This window comes from Sphaeramia orbicularis, chromosome 19, assembly GCF_902148855.1.
Source record: "Sphaeramia orbicularis chromosome 19, fSphaOr1.1, whole genome shotgun sequence".
NCBI classification, from domain to species: domain Eukaryota; kingdom Metazoa; phylum Chordata; class Actinopteri; order Kurtiformes; family Apogonidae; genus Sphaeramia; species Sphaeramia orbicularis.
In genome coordinates, this window is record NC_043975.1 from 12,817,712 (window position 1) to 12,831,386 (window position 13,675).

Below are 13,675 nucleotides of genomic sequence, written 5' to 3' on the forward strand. Positions count from 1 at the left end.
GCCAGGTCAGTTAAATATTAACATAAAATTACATTATGGAAATGTTTACATCTACAAAGTTTCCGTAAGCCTTTATCGGGCAAGTGACTATTTTTGGTCATTTCTGCACACATTATAAGACAGTGGCTGTGACAGTTACAGTGAGGACCATGAGGCAACAATCTCAGGTCCAATGTAGTACTAATGTACAGTAGCGGAAAAAATTATTAGACCATCCAAAGTCATCAAAAACAATAGTTATGCAATCCAGTCCTAACTCCTGTGTGTATCATGTGACTAAAACAGACAGAAAAGAAAACATGGAATGACTAAAAGCACTGTTTTTGGCATAGCTATTGATGTCTGAAGTGATGCTGGTTATTATCAAGAAAACCATGGAAAATGACTAGATATCAGCTCTGAAATTAAACTATTATGAGCTATTTTTGTTGTTATCATTATATTTGTTCAAACAAATGTACCTTTAGTTGTACCAGGCATTAAAATGAACAAGAAACTGAAGAAAACAAGGGGTGGTCTAATAATTTTTTCTGTAAATAAACTTGATTTTGAATAGAAGTAGGCAAAAGAAATTCCAGATTTAAAAGGACACTCTACGGGGTTCCTACAGGTTTCTACCAGTTAAATTTAAGACTTTTTAAGATCTTTTTAAGACTACTTAGAACAGAATTTAATGCCCATTTCATAGCCATACTGGCACAGATCTGATCTGCCTTGGCGGAGGTCTGCTTTTCTAGTTTTTAGCTTACTGGCTGACAGGCTGTAAGCTATCGTCGTCATGCGGCGTCTGGCAGAGTCTGTCGTCTGTTACAAAAATTTCAATCGTCTTCTCTGAAACTACAATTCCAATTGACTTCAAACTTGGTACACAGCTTCTTTATGATGATGTCAACAAAAGTTAATGAAATTATTTGGATCCGGATCTGATTCTGGATTTGGTGCGACTTTGGTTATAATGGAGTAAAACCATTATAAATGTGCTTATAAACCATATATTAATGAGTATTCAGGTCAGAAATACGCTTTAGAAATGACGAATTCAGTATTTGTTAATCCATAAATAATGCGCTTATTAATGATGAGTAAAACCTTTATAACTGTGCTGATAAACCATATATTAACCCAAGGCCCTTACTAAAAACCAAGTGTGCCTTTTTCGCACACTTGTGGAATAATGTCAAAAAATTTTTCATACAGTTTGTTTTTAATTCTTTTACACTTTTTGCTATTTCATCAACTTGAGCTGTAAATAAAAATACCAAATCCTCAATAATTGTCACATTTTTTAACCCTTTAAATGCCGTGTTTGTAATGTAAACAAACCATTTTTTTATACAAAAAACAAAAAAAAATTTTTTTTCCCAATATACTACAGAAAAAGTGGATCACATCTTATTTGATTTTTTTCATCCTGGCATATGTCAATGATTAACTCCAACACTGGTTAATTTGCATTATTATTTTTGGCGCTAGGTCAAATGTTCAAAAATACTAGCATCTGTCACCAAGTGTGCATAAAATGCACACCTATAAATCAAACTATTAAATATTATATACTGATTGATTTTTCTGCTCTAATTTGATTTTATTTTTGTAAATCAAGGTCAGCCCTAATCATACATATCAAATGGAAGAAATATTATTATTACTTCATATTAATATTATTAATTATGTCAGCCCAGCGATGAACTGGCGACTTGTCCAGGGTGTACCCTGCCTTCGCCCCTATGTAGCTGGGATAGGCTCCAAGCGACCCCTGTGACCCTAGTGAGGATAAAGCGGGTTCAGAAAATGAATGAATGAATGAATGAATGAATGAATGAACGAACAAATGAATGAATGGAAAAAATAGAGCGTTTTAGGCACACTTGGGAGACAGATGCTAGTCTTGTGCAATTTTCTTTTGTTTACATTGTGCAAATTTTAGTTGGTGGCCAGAATTTTAAAGATCATGCAAAAATGAACAACTTTTGAATTCTAACCTTATTTAAGTTGTGAAAAATAATATGAAGTTTTTTAACACGAAGTGCAAAGTGTTCCTAAACGGCGCACCCGAATACCGGAGGGTTAATGAGTATTCATGTCATAAATACGCTTTATAAATGACGAACTCAGAATTTGTTAATGCTTAACCAATCTGCTTATTAACGAAGAGTAAAAACTTTATAACTGTGCTTATAAACCATATATTAATGAGTATTCATGTCAGAAATACGCTTTATAAATGATGAATTCAGTGTTTGTTAATGCTTAACTAATCTGCTTATTAATGATGAGTAAAACCTTTATAACTGTGCTTGTAAACCATATATTAATGAGTATTCATGTCATAAATATGCTTTATAAATGATGAATTCAGTGTTTGTTAATGCTTAACTAATCTGCTTATTAATGATGAGAAAACCTTTATAACTGTGCTTATAAACCATATATTAATGAGTATTCATGTCATAAATATGCTTTATAAATGATGAATTCAGTGTTTGTTAATGCTTAACCAATCTGCTTATTAACGAAGAGTAAAACCTTTATAACTGTGCTTATAAACCATATATTAATGAGTATTCATGTCAGAAATACGCTTTATAAATGACGAACTCAGTATTTGTTAATGCTTAACTAATCTGCTTATTAATGATGAGTAAAACCTTTATAACTGTGCTTATAAACCATATATTAATGAGTATTCATGTCATAAATATGCTTTATAAATGATGAATTCAGTGTTTGTTAATGCTTAACTAATCTGCTTATTAATGATGAGTAAAACCTTTATAACTGTGCTTGTAAACCATATATTAATGAGTATTCATGTCATAAATATGCTTTATAAATGATGAATTCAGTGTTTGTTAATGCTTAACTAATCTGCTTATTAATGATGAGAAAACCTTTATAACTGTGCTTATAAACCATATATTAATGAGTATTCATGTCATAAATATGCTTTATAAATGATGAATTCAGTGTTTGTTAATGCTTAACCAATCTGCTTATTAACGAAGAGTAAAACCTTTATAACTGTGCTTATAAACCATATATTAATGAGTATTCATGTCAGAAATACGCTTTATAAATGACGAACTCAGTATTTGTTAATGCTTAACTAATCTGCTTATTAATGATGAGTAAAACCTTTATAACTGTGCTTATAAACCATATATTAATGAGTATTCATGTCATAAATACGCTTTATAAATGACGAACTCAGTATTTGTTAATGCTTAACTAATCTGCTTATTAATGATGAGAAAAACTTTATAACTGTGCTTATAAACCATATATTAATGAGTATTCATGTCAGAAATACGCTTTATAAATGATGAATTCAGTGTTTGTTAATGCTTAACCAATCTGCTTATTAATGATGAGAAAAACTTTATAACTGTGCTTATAAACCATATATTAATGAGTATTCATGTCATAAATACGCTTTATAAATGATGAATTCAGTGTTTGTTAATGCTTAACTAATCTGCTTATTAATGATGAGTAAAACCTTTATAACTGTGCTTGTAAACCATATATTAATGAGTATTCATGTCATAAATATGCTTTATAAATGATGAATTCAGTGTTTGTTAATGCTTAACTAATCTGCTTATTAATGATGAGTAAAACCTTTATAACTGTGCTTATAAACCATATATTAATGAGTATTCATGTCATAAATACGCTTTATAAATGATGAATTCAGTATTTGTTAATGCTTAACTAATCTGCTTATTAATGATGAGTAAAACCTTTATAACTGTGCTTATAAACCATATATTAATGAGTATTCATGTCAGAAATATGCTTTATAAATGATGAATTCAGTGTTTGTTAATGCTTAACTAATCTGCTTATTAATGATGAGTAAAACCTTTATAACTGTGCTTATAAACCATATATTAATGAGTATTCATGTCAGAAATATGCTTTATAAATGATGAATTCAGTGTTTGTTAATGCTTAACTAATCTGCTTATTAATGATGAGTAAAACCTTTAGAACTGTGCTTATAAACCATATATTAATGAGTATTCATGTCAGAAATACGCTTTATAAATGATGAATTCAGTATTTGTTAATGCTTAACTAATCTGCTTATTAATGATGAGTAAAACCTTTATAACTGTGCTTATAAACCATATATTAATGCGCATTCATGTCAGAAATACGCTTTATAAATGATGAATTCAGTATTTTTTTCATGCTTAGCTAATGCTTCATAGTGTGCACTTATTATAAAGTGTTACTCAGAGTTCTAATTGTACACATCACATGCTTGTTTTGGTCCGCAGCCCCTCCTTGTTCAGAGCCGGCCCTGTCCTATTTAGGTCAGCGGTCTCCAGTCCATTTCATGTTCTGTTGCCTCTACAGTGCCTAAATTGCCCAGCAGGCAGGTGCCATTAGAGCAGTTTGTTTGCAAGGTAAGCAGCTATGGGAAGTGACAGCAGTAGAATTACTAATGCACTTTGGCTGTCATTTCTCTCTGAAAGCCCCTGCAGGGAGGGTCTGATTAAATTGATATTCAACCTCCTGCATGTTGTGGGCCCAGTCTTCATTAGCATAGGGCTGAGATGACACAGAGAGAGGGGCCGGCGTTAGCGTTGTAAGGCGGCAGTTAAGACGCTGTACTGTCACTAATTTTCCAATTATAATGGGTGTCTACATTGTACCTTATTAATGATTCAGATCACATTATTAACAGAGCATGTATGTTTAAAACTCGAGGAAGACGATGGGAAGAAAAAGATGATGCATGTCACACACGCCGGCGGTTAATAGGAAGTGACAGCGCACATTAAAAGAGATTCACATGAGCCGTGAACTGGAAGAGCCGTACAATAAACAGACAAAACTGTGAGCTTCTACTGGGGTAAGATAAGGTAAGGTAAGATAAGATAAGATAAGATAAGACAAAATAAGATAAGATAAGGTAAGATAACATAAGATCACCTAAGATCACATAAGATAAGATAACATAGGATAAGGTAAGATAAGTTAACATAAGATAAGACAACATAAAATAAGATAAGATAAGACAACATAAGATAAGACAACATAAGATAAGGTAAGATAAGATAAAATAAGATAAGACAACATAAGATAAGATAAGATAAGATCACCTAAAATCACATAAGATAAGATAACATAGGATAAGGTAAGATAAGTTAACATAAGATAAGACAACATAAAATAAGATAAGATAAGACAACATAAGATAAGATAAGACAACATAAAATAAGGTAAGATAAGATAACATAAGATAAGACAACATAAAATAAGATAAGACAACATAAGATAAGTTAAGGTAAGATAAGACAACATAAGATAAGATAAGACAACATAAGGTAAGGTAAGATAAGACAACATAAAATAAGGTAAGATAAGACAACATAAGATAAGGTAAGATAAGATAAGACAACATAAGATAAGATAAGATAAGATAAGATAAGATAAGATAAGATAAGATAAGATAACACAACATAAGATAAGATGAGATGAGATAAGATCACAAAAGATCAAATAGACAAAATAAGATAAGACAACATAAGATGTCATAACATAAGACAACATAAAAAACATAGGATAAGATAAGATAAGATAAGATAAGATAAGATAAGATAAGATAAGATAAGATAAGATAAGATAAGATAAGATAAGATAAGATAAGATAAGATAAGATCACCTAAAATCACATAAGATAACACAGGATAAGGTAAGATAAGATAACATAAGATAAGACAACATAAAATAAGATAAGACAACATAAGATAAGTTAAGGTAAGATAAGACAACATAAGATAAGATAAGACAACATAAGGTAAGGTAAGATAAGACAACATAAAATAAGTTAAGATAAGACAACATAAGATAAGGTAAGATAAGATAAGACAACATAAGATAAGATAACACAACATAAGATAAGATGAGATGAGATAAGATCACAAAAGATCAAATAGACAAAATAAGATAAGACAACATAAGATGTCATAACATAAGACAACATGAAAAACATAGGATAAGATAAGATAAGATAAGATAAGATCACCTAAAATCACATAAGATAACACAGGATAAGGTAAGATAAGATAACATAAGATAAGACAACATAAAATAAGACAACATAAGATAAGTTAAGGTAAGATAAGACAACATAAGATAAGATAAGACAACATAAGGTAAGGTAAGATAAGACAACATAAAATAAGGTAAGATAAGACAACATAAGATAAGGTAAGATAAGATAAGACAACATAAGATAAGATAAGATAAGATAACACAACATAAGATAAGATGAGATGAGATCACAAAAGATCAAATAGACAAAATAAGATAAGACAACATAAGATGTCATAACATAAGACAACATAAAAAACATAGGATAAGATAAGATAAGGTAAGATAAGATAAGATAAGGGAAATTCAGGTACATCTACAGTACTATACTTTGCAGAGTTGAAATGTTCAAACATATTTCCTTTCTCGTTCTCTTTTAATTATTGGACCACAAAAATGGAGACAAGACAAGATAAAATAAAATAAGATATTATAAGATAAGATAAAATAAGATGAGATATGATAAGTAAAGATAAGATAAGAAAAAAATAAGAATAAAACTTTTCAGACTATATACATATTTGCAAAAGTAGTAAAATTTCAGTGTGTCAGACATGAAGGCTGCAAAATCTGTTTTATTGTCATGATTTTGATGCATGAACACTCAAATATTGATTACCATTATGGCTTTGTTTTTTCCGTTTTAACTCCTTATATTCCGCATCAAATAAAAAGAAACACTTTTTTATGTTTTGCTTTTTTGAGTATTGAATATTAGGATTATTGGATGGATGGATGGATGAGTCAAAAATATTAAAACGTACAATAAAATGAATACATAATGACCACACATAAGAATTTGCCACTCTCTGTATCAATATATCAACTGGAAGAAACAGAACACCTTAACAACTTAAAACAAAAATAAATTTAGACAAAAATATGTACATTATACAGGCTATATATAATCATCTGGATGGAGAAAATTATAGTGTAATGAAAAACTTAAAGTTATAACTAAATTATTACAAAATCTTCCAGACAGTTAGGAGACTTAAAGATGGGCCCATTAAATACTGACTTTTACTTGCTGCACCCTTTTAGTTCAGATTGATTTAGTGTTCAAATACTGTACACATATTTCCTTTATGTCAAACTATATGATAAAAAGATCCAAATAAAAATGGATGTTCATTACAATCCTGCAAAACCAATGAGTAATGGCCCAAGACTTTTGCACAGTCTGTTTGATAAAAAGAAAGTAGTAATTACTCTGTTTCCAGATGATAAAAACTGTAATAAAATGAGTTGTTATTGGTACTTTTTTGACCTTGTGAAATGGTAATTTTATCACTGTCGTCTGCTCCAGTCTCTTAATATTCATACATTGAACTCTGCTTTAAAATACACTCATTTGTGCCAGTTTAGGTTATCTAAAACTGAAAATAATATGCATTTAAGAGTTACAAAAAGGCAACGGCCAGCTTTTCTGCATCAGTGGAAGTAAATGAAGGCCATGAAAGATGATCCAAGGAATCCCTGCAGGTCTGTCTGTACAGAGGCAGTATGAGATGAATGTTTGACTGCAGCCTCTAAAGCCTTATCTGGACAACACGGAGCTGCAGGAGTAAAATATGGTCTTCATAAGGGTGAAAGCAATTAACAAAGGCTATAAACAACATTAACAGAGGAACTATTTTAACCATTACAAGAGTCTGTCCTTTGGGAAATTCTTCTAAAACACTGGGCAATAATGGTGCAAAATACCAACAGGAGACCATTGCATCCTGAGGTACAGCGTGTTACTGATAAACTGATGAATTTGATATTTTGGCTCAAGCTCATGCTATATGTGGACATGGAAGCTGCAGTTAGTGTGAGTCAGTGTGAGTCTGTGCTGTACTTTTTACCCTCAGCCACACTGGCTGCAGGGTATTGTCATCAGTTGGTTGTCCATCCGTCTGTCCGTGTGTGTGCAAAAACTTTAGCATGCACCAGTGGTTCTCAACTGTGTGTGGGGGGGGCGCAGATAGTCAACAACAATGATAAGGTGAGGGTACGTAGTCCGTCCGTCTGTCTGTATGTGCAAAAACTTTGGCATGGACTGAAGGCCAAGGGTTTTCAAGTGCAGGCATGTTATGTTTTGGGGGTTGTCCCTGCTCAAATTCTGGAAAACTGGCATCAAAGCTGCCCTTTTAGACCAGTGTTTGTCAGCCTTTTTTGAACAAATGCCCACTAATGGCATCAGGAGCCTCTCACCGCCCCCCATTCCCAAAAAAAAATTGCGGTCGGGGATGGGGGATGGTGGCGGGCAGGTGTACGTCAGTGGGTACAGCCCCACTCACCGAAAACAAATATGCGCAGGGGGGTGGGCGTAAGATTGAGTGGGAGTATGTGAGTATGTGAAACACCCCCCCCCCCCCCCCCCCCCAAATGCTTTTGTGCAGGGGGGGTGTGAGAACCAGAGGTGATTTCTCATAGACTGCAAGGGAAGCTCGGCTTCCCGTAAAATAACGAAAATTAAATGGTTAAATATGTTCGGTTGTGTTGACATTTCATTGACTACAAATGCGTTAGAACACGTTCATCTCACAGACAAGTTCGTTCAGAATCAGTTTTATCACAAACCAACAGACTCCATGTTGTTCACTTCTCATACGGTAATTGGATAAATACCACGATGTTGTCCCGCCCCCGGACACTCGGTGTCTCTGGGGGTGAATGGAGCTGTGGGCGGAGCTCGGCCGGGCTGGATGCCGGGCTTCCACGTGCTGATTGGAGGATCAGTCGAAAGGCTGAATCCCGTTTGATTAACAGCTGTTTTCAGATCTACTCCTTCACTGACACAGTTCAGTTTAATACCGTCACACATTCTGCTGTGAAATCAAGAGAGAAACCACTATGAAATTAACTGTTCATTTCTTGCACTGTAAATAAAACACACTCATTGTACTTCCTTGTTTCAATTTAACATAATTTCAACTTTTTCTTGTTTACTTGGTACGATAAGGTCACTGACCATTTTCTTAAAAAGGAACGGAGGGACGAATTTATGTTTAAATAACTTGACCATATTTTTTATTTAAGCCGACAATGAGCTTCCCCTGTCTGAAAGAGGAGCAGCCGCCACTGTTGTCATCAGCTGGTCATCCATCAGTCTGTCCATGTGTGACCGGATTATTCCCTCTGCGTTGTTTTGTTGTTGGTCGTGCACAGTGTTGGGAATAATAGCATTAAAAGTAGCGGTGTTACTAACGTCGTTATTGTTTTCCAGTAACAGGTAATATAATGAATTACTATTTGAAACATTCAAACACCGTTACCGTTAGCGGCAGTGAAATGTGGTGCGTTACTATGCACTAATATCTACCAGCTGTTATCCGTTCTGGCTCGCTCAGCCAGGCACGAGAGGTGTGATGTTCGCAGACGAGTCGAGTCTTCTGAACGGCTCTTTTCAGTGAACAATAAGAACCGATTCATTGCGAGCCGTTCGTTTACGAGCCGTTCTTCTATTCAAATGGCCCCCACTGCCTTCATGCTTCACCTGTGTGTCCATGAGTCTGAGTTGTCCACGCTGCCGTCACCTGAACGACTAATGACATCTCCAAGTTTGAGTTGTCCGCAGCACACCCCATGCACTTGAACGCAGCTAACTTAGGGGAGGAGTTATCAGTGAGTCCGACTGACTGGACTGAAGACATTTACTGCTGTGTCAGGGAGGAGCCACTGAAAAAATTGGAGATGTGGGATTAACTGGAGGAGCATCTTCTTCCTATAAATGCAGATATGCACTTATGTGGTGGACCCCAGCTGGGCCCTGGTGGACCCCAGCCACACCACAGTCATGGTATTCAGTACCTGTCTGCTGTTCTACTCTATAACTGGCCCGTGAAACGCACTCAAAAATCAGTTTCCTTTTACATATTTGAAGGTTTTTCAAAAAAGTAACGCAATAATTACTTTCCCTGGTAACAAATTACATTAATGAAGGTGTAATTCCGTTACTAATTCAATTACTTTTTTGGGAAACTAACTAGTAACTATAATTAATTACTTTTTAAAATTAATTTGCCCAACACTGGTCGTGCATAAACTCAGGACACAGTGATTCATGTGGAGGTAGAGTAGTCTCCATTTATTTAACAGGATATAAAATAGTTAGCTGCAATGCTAATTTGTCCTCTGTACCCAGATCTACAATGACGAAAAAATCGTGTTAATTGTTTGCTGTTTTCTGAAAAAAAATTAATTTGGCTGTTTTTCTGAATAAACGAGATACTGTTTTCTGAAAAAATAAAAATTCAGCTCTGTTTTTATGAGATAATTATCTTGTTAATTCAGAAAAACAGAGCCGAATGTTTTTAAACATATTTTTCTTACGGTGGTGGAAAACAGAGGACTAAAATGCTCAGTGCTGAAGGGAAAAAAGTGGATTTACTAGAATAAATCACAACTTAAATAAGGAAAATACACCAAAACCTGAGTCAGAGTCCAAGTGGGTAAATGTCTGGGTTATGGATCTATGAAGATGATGAAATGGATCAGCGTCATGCGACTGCAGCACCGAACCTTAAATAGGCTAACTGGATGATGTGCTGCAGCCACGCGACAGTCAACAGGTGGATCAGATCATGGGTGATGTGAAGGTGATGTGGAGAGGGAGGAGCTGGCGGTCCCACCGACACAGATCATGACAATTTTTTCTGGTAAGTGTGAGATAATTATCTTGTTAATTTGGAAAAACAGAGCTGAATTTTATTTTTTGTATGAATGCAATACGCTTCCATACTATCATACAGTTTCGAGTAGATTCTTCAATTTCACAACAATCAGGAGCTTTTCTATAGCTTGCATTCTGCACAAAACTCAACTACATGGAACCAAAATACAGAAGGAATGTTTAGACTTGTTCAAATATGGGCCGTTAAAAATTAAAGAGTCAACCCTATATCATAGCTGCACACACACACACACACACACACACACACACACACCGCCTGGCCTTGCACTTGCAGCTCCCCATGTACAGTAGCGCAGCCCAGTAATGCTGCAGGAAACCCTGCTCACTGACCTCTCTTTAACCTGGGCTGGTGTTTCATAGACCACACACTGGGACAAGCTGTCCATCAAGTGTGCACTCAAAGAGGACAAATAAAGGCTGACCCACGCTACAAAGTGCAGGTACAGTAAGTCTGCAGTTGTTTACAGAAGATTTAGTGTTCCGTTTATCCAGTTTACCACTGGCAGCACAGCCTCACACATACCAGAAACAAAAAGCATCATTTCTGTTATGAAACAATAGAAGGTGTAAATGGGCTTTAGTTCAGCTTGTTCTGTTGGTTTTTATCATGTTATATAGGGGAAGTGACTATTTTTGGTAATTTCCGCACATATTACAAGACCGTTAAATCAACAGTTACAGTGAGGATGGGGATTTGAGGGTTTGTTTTTGTTTTTTTTTTTGCCACCAAGAAACCAAATATGGTAACTTCACTAACCTTGATTTTCTACATAATGATTTTTTTTTTTTATTATTATTATTTTTGTCCTCCAATAACACATAATTACACACTAAGGTTGAAATTTAGAATTTCAGAGTATTTTTGTGAGTGCCTCTATAAAGGGTTTACTCTTTATCGGGCAAGTGACTATTTTTGGTAATTTCCATATACATTACAAGACAGTGACATCAACAGTTAGAGTGAGTCAACAATCTCAGATCCAATGTGGTCTACAGGGTCTGTAAGGTCCACCTCTGCATGAACAGTGAGTGTACCTGCTTTGTTCGGTACCATGAAGTAATGGTACTAATGTAAGGAATGATGTTCAAAGGGATAATGTGGATGTGGACAGGGGTCTGGATCAGCACTTATGTTGGTCTAATGTTCGAAAAGTGATGTTCTTTCACCTTACATGTGTTTTCTTGTATTTATATCCACTAGCGGCATTGTACCCGTGGTGCCATTGTACGATAGCACCTTCCTGTGGTGCAACATCGGGACACGCGTCGGACAAACATGCGCCGGACACAGAAATGTCCATTATAGTAGGATATACAGCCTGGAATTTGTTTTGGGTTTTTTTGTTTTGTTTTTGCCACTGATGGGTAAGGAACCATGTTGTTGTAATGTTCCAAAAGTGATGTTCGAATGTTCTAAAATACATCTTCTTTTTATCTTAGGCTACGTTCAGACTGCAGACAAATGTGGCCCAAATCCGATTTTTTTGCACATATGTGACATGTATCCGATCTGTTAAAGACGGTTTGAACAACGCAAATCCAACCCAGTCCACTTTCATATGTGGTCCTAAATCTGATACGTATCTGATATTTTGCAATGTGACTTCAGTCTGAACCACCATGTCGCATTTATCCGACCTTGACGTTATTGAAATGCGAGAAACATCACAATTCTGCGTCCCAGGAGGAGGAGAAAACAGGAGCAGGAAAAACATATTTACTTCTGCAAACACAGTGTGTGCCTGCGTGGTCATGTATTACGTCAGGACCTCTTTTGCGCATGTGGGTCACTTCAGGGTCGCATTCAGTTCATACTCAAAACCAGCCGTTCCCAACCTTTTTTGGTTCATGGCCCCATTTTAACATCACAAATTTCTGGCGACCCCAGACATTCAAAATGGAGTCTTTTTTTTTTGCTAAAATGTATTTGTTTTTGATCATGTAATAGTTTGCTATGCTATGTTGTAAATGAACATTGATTTTAGACGAAATTTAGTCTATATAATGTATATTATTATGGATGGAGGCAGTAAATCCAGGTGTAGATTTCTGCACAAAGTGAGAATTTTATTTTCCTTGGTCAGGATATGTACAGTCAGTCCAGCTTGGATTTACAAGGCTGACAATTAATACTGAACAAACAAGAACTCAAACTATGAATTATGAAAGAGCTGCAGCATCTGAAACCGACCACAATGAACATTTGAAAGATAAACAGAACCACAGTGCTTCAGTTTCAGCTTCACAGTTTGTCATGTCTTTTATGGATTGGGATTGTCTCTGTCAACTCAACATACATTTTTTTTGGCATTTTTTTTTTTTTTTTTCATATATCAATTGCTAGAAATTTCAGGTGACCCCATTTGAATTCCTGGCGACCCCATGTGGGGTCCCAACCCCAAGGTTGAAAAACACTGCTCAAAACTGATAGAAGTTGCATTTAATGTGTAATATGAATGACCACACAAAAAAAATCGGATTTCACCAAAAAATCTGAATTGTGATTAAGACTTGCTCTCTGAATATAGCCTTACATGTGTTTTTCCTGCATTTTTTATTTACTTGTTACTTTTTTTTATTTTTTTTGGTCACTTTCAGGTAAGGAACCAAATATGGTAACTTCATTGATGTTGATTTTCTACACAACAATCAAAAATGTGTAAAATTTCACCAAAAATAAATAAATAAATAAATAAATAAATTATATATATATACACACATATATATATATATATATATATATATATATATATATATATATATATATATATATATATATACGTGTGTGTGTTTGTTTTTTGTGCCACTTATGGGCAAGAAACCAAATATGATCACTTCATTGACCTTCATTTTCTACATGACAATACAATTTTTTTAAAAAAAATT